The sequence below is a fragment of the Chlorocebus sabaeus genome, chromosome 15 (genome assembly GCF_047675955.1).
Source record: "Chlorocebus sabaeus isolate Y175 chromosome 15, mChlSab1.0.hap1, whole genome shotgun sequence".
In the NCBI taxonomy this organism is placed as follows: domain Eukaryota; kingdom Metazoa; phylum Chordata; class Mammalia; order Primates; family Cercopithecidae; genus Chlorocebus; species Chlorocebus sabaeus.
The window spans coordinates 71,073,626-71,077,981 of record NC_132918.1 but is presented as its reverse complement, the minus strand read 5'-3'; the positions used below and the strand labels follow the sequence as shown (position 1 = coordinate 71,077,981).

The window sequence follows — 4,356 nt, the reverse complement described above, 5'->3', positions numbered from 1 at the left end:
ATAGGGGTAAAGCAATGGATTAACTTCCAAAGAGAGAGTCAAGTTGGAAATGGCAGCCTGGGGCAATGGAATAGCATGCTGCTCAGGGAGACCTGCCTAGGGTGTTCAGAGGCACTAAGATCAATTGCCACTCAGCTGCCACTGGAGACCATGATTTTTATAGCAGTGTTTTCTGTTAATGTTTGTCAGTTTTAATGCACATCTGAATCATCTGGCGATCTTGTTAAAATGCAGATTCTGATTCAGTGGACCTGGGGCAGGGCTGAAATTCTACATTTCCTACAAGCTCCCAGGTGTTGCTGATGCTGTTGCTCTTTGAGTAGCAGGTGGTTTTTGCCATTTTCTCCAGCACCACTCAGGAGGCCTGGCGCAGAATGGAGCTGATAGAGAGAGGTCAATTCAATAGAAGGAAGAGTGGAAACAGGAAGTTAAAAAGAGTAGATAAAGCTAGAAGCTGTTGATGTGAAGAGGATGGAGAAGGGCTTGAAGATTGGAGTAGGCGTCGGATGGGGCAAAAGAACTTTCAGAACTGAAGGTAGGTAGGAGTTATCAGATATGCTTGGCAAGACAGGTTAAAAGCAACTGATGCAGTTTGTAATGGCTGAAATAGAAATTCAGCTACCTAATAATGGCATATAAATAACATGATAGGAAAAATACAACCTACATTCTCTTTATAGTCTTCCTAAACACAAAAAAGTTAAACTGGGTGCACTAAAATTCTTATCTTCTTCCTTTTTAATTAAATGTCTTTTGTTCCTGTTATCTTTGCTCTAGGTTTTACATTTTTTTTTCCCAAGTGTTCATGTTTATTGAGGGCATTAGGGGCTACAAAGAAGCCCTGGACATCTGTGGGCGAGGCCTGGCATTTGCCTAGACAGTGGCCCAGCGAGCGGCCAAGGATGGGGTCTCCACCACCCGGTTTACCTGAAAGTGTGGCTGTCGGCTCCAGCCAGACCGAAGCCTTTCTGCTAAACATGGCGGCATAGCAAGGGTGGTTGCAGCAGGGCCTGCCTTCCTGCTCAGCGCGGCCCCCCGAGGTCAGCGTCTTCCCACCTTCTCGCACTTCAGGCAGGGCCGATGCCAGTCCTTGTCCAGAGAGGTCACCCTCTCGGCGAAGTACACCTCCTTGTCGTATCTGAGGCACTTAGGCATGGGGGCTCCGGGTCCGGTGCAGGCGGCAGCGCCTGGGGCGGGACGGGCTGCAGGTGCGAGACGAGATTTTAAATTTCTACGAGGTGAAGATTTTACTTCGGGATTAACATTTATACAGCCTTACACTGCACGGGGAGCTTGGCTGATCAACATATTTAAGTGCTTTTCTTCTGGACGAGTACATGAACTTATCCATAAATCCAATCAATTTTTGTCAGGAAAACCTATTGTCATCATCTTTCTCATTAAAACAGTGTAATGCCATTATTTCGCAGTTTTTCTTTTGAATAAGGCATCACTGGCATTCTTAGAAACATAACTCTGTCGTGTAAAAGACTGAAATAATGTGGCAATCCTATAGTCTAGCACCTGTCCAATTATGTTGCACTTATAACGAGATTCTTTCATATTTGAATGGATCATTATTTAGGAAACGGTGCTGTATGATGGGAATATAAAGGGGCATAAGATAGGATGCCTTCTCTTGGCTGTGTTCAAAGACTGAGATACACATGTGTAAAGTCTTAGGAAATAATATCAGGCAGTATTTTAGTTAAATCCCAGAATAAATGATATAAAGAGTTTAAAGGCAGTTTGAAAGGAAAAGTAAGTACATATAATTCAAAGCAAAAGCCGTTACCAGATTTTTTTTTTTTTTTTTTTACTTTAGGATCAATTAAAGGCATAATTTTCAATTAGTGTTAAATCTGTCTTGAGTGCTATATTCTCTGAAACCTGAAATCAATATTATTAGCAGTTGTTATTAGCCAACACTAAACTGGAACAATGTAACTAGCACTTAAAATAATTATAAAATATTCTAGACAAGCAAAAAGGCATAAAGGATAGATAATAAATACAAAATAATTTTTCTTTCATATTTGCCAGTCGTCAGCCTAGCAGATACTCAGTAAATGTTTGCTGAATGAATAAATGATTCTCATTTATTATTAAATGCCTTGTCTCCATATTTATATCATCCTTGGAGCCAAGGACATTTGTCTTCCATGGTGCCTGTAAAATGATGGTTTTGTGGTTGCAGTTCAATAAATACTTGTAGGCTGGTTTATTCAAGGCCTACACTCCCTGTCTGTGGCTCTCTTTAAACTTGAACCCTAACTCATAGCTCTTTTTAACCTGATATTTAGCCTAATTGAAATTAGTTTGTTATACGTTGTTGATTAAATATACCTCTACAACTCTAAGAAGAGCTAGAAATTTAAACTATAGCTTTTATTTTGTTTTTTACATCCTAACGTCTGTTTTTTTTTTTTTTTTTTTTTACTAAAAATAGGACATTGTGTAACTCCATGTTGTTGCTTAAAAAAAAAAAAAAAAAATAGGACATTGCTTGAAGTCCTGATTTGTAATTAGAGTAAGAATAAGTCAAAATCTTATATTGCAAAATAGTTAAGCATAGATTTTTTTTTTTCTTTTTTCAACAATGAACTCAGCTTCAATTTTAAGAGTCCTCCAGGGACTACCAGGGATTCATCTCCATAAAATCCCATAAAATCTCTATAAAATTATTCCATCCCTGCTGTGTGCATTTATTTTCTGCTTCTTCCTCTAGTTCACTGTTTTAATGTGGGGTTCAAGGACGACTTGCATTGAAATTGTCTGTACTGCTTGTTGTATAGATTCTTGACCCTCCTCTCAGGTCCTTCTATATCCCAACCAGGCCAGTGAGGGTGGTAGCTTGTCACCCACATTTTTCAGCTCTCCAGATGCTTCTTAAAGAAGCTAAATTTGAATACATTGTTACTGCTGTTTTCTTAGCTGTGGTTCTCTTGTTCCACTTCCAGCTCTGGATTAGTTTTATATTTCGGTTCCTATTCTTCATCTTCCATACCCTACCCCTGCTTCCAACTTCGGCAGTTCACTAACAACTCTCTTCTCTCAGTCATGGCCTCATGCTCTACCCGCTGACATGGAAATTTGGGAGTAGCCATTGTTACAAGATTGCTTGCCCTCCTCACTTTAGTCTCTGTAGCCATAGTCACCAGAGACACTAAAAACCATTCTATCTGGTGTGTGTAGTGCGATAGATCAGTGCTACCCACAGGAGACTATGAACGAGATAAGCTTGTGCTTGGATAAGCAGTACACTTTCTTTTCAAGAAAGTCTTGTTAGTTTTATAGTGGTACAAGCTCCTTAGCGCTTTGTGGACCAATAACCCATGGTCCATGGAAGGAACCATTCCACTGAGCACACTTTGAGGCCTGTGCTACAGATTTTTGAGGGAAATGACTCCACTGAGATATAATTCATATACCATAAAATTCACCCATTTAAAGGTTACAAAAAGTATATTCAAAGAGTTGTGCGACCCTCACCACAGTCAATTTTAGAACATTTTCATCACCTTGAAAAGAAACCCTGCGCCCTTAAGCTGTTGCTCCCAATCCCCCAATCCCCCAATCCTATCCTCCCCCAAGGTTTAATAAATCACTAATATACTGGTCTCTCTGTATTTGCCTGTTTGGGATATTTCATATAATGAAGTCATATAATATGTGATCTTTTGTGGCTGCCTGTTTCATTTAGCATGTTTTCAAAATTCATCCATATTGTAGCTTGTAATAGTATTTCATTCATTTGATGGCCAAATAATATCCCATTATGTAGATATACCACATTTTGTTTATTTATTCATCCGTTGATGGGCATTTGGATTGTTTCCACCTTTTGGACACTGTGAATAATGCTGCTATGAACATCCATGTGCAAGCTTTTTTGTGGGCATATGTTTTCAATTCTCGGGTGTATAGCTAGAAGTGAAATTGCTGAGTCAAAGGGTGTTTCTGCATTTAAATTTCTGAGGAACTGTCAAACTTTTCCACCATTTTACATGCCTACCAGCAGTGTATGAGTGTTCTCCACTCCACATTCTGGCCAACATTTATTAGCATCTATGTCTTTGCTTATAGCCATTTTACAGGTGTGAAGTGGGAGCTCATTGTGATTTTCATTTGTTTCCCTGATGACTAATGATATAGAGCATCTTTTCAAGCATTTATTGCCTATTTGTATATCTTCTTCGGAGAAATGTCAATTCAGATCCTTTGCCCATTTTTTAATTGAATTACTTGTTTTATTATTTGGGGATTGTAAGAGTTTTTCACTGAAAACAAGTCTATTATATATGATTTGCAAATATTTTCTCCCATTCCATGGGTTGTCTTTTCACTATCTTAATA

The 4,356-nt window shown here is 39.0% G+C and overlaps 1 pseudogene; it reads right to left on the bottom strand.

Annotated features, from left to right (window-relative positions):
* Positions 1-862: 862 nt before the first annotated feature.
* Positions 863-1,269, bottom strand: LOC140713548 (cysteine-rich protein 1 pseudogene; annotated as a pseudogene).
* Positions 1,270-4,356: the final 3,087 nt, after the last annotated feature.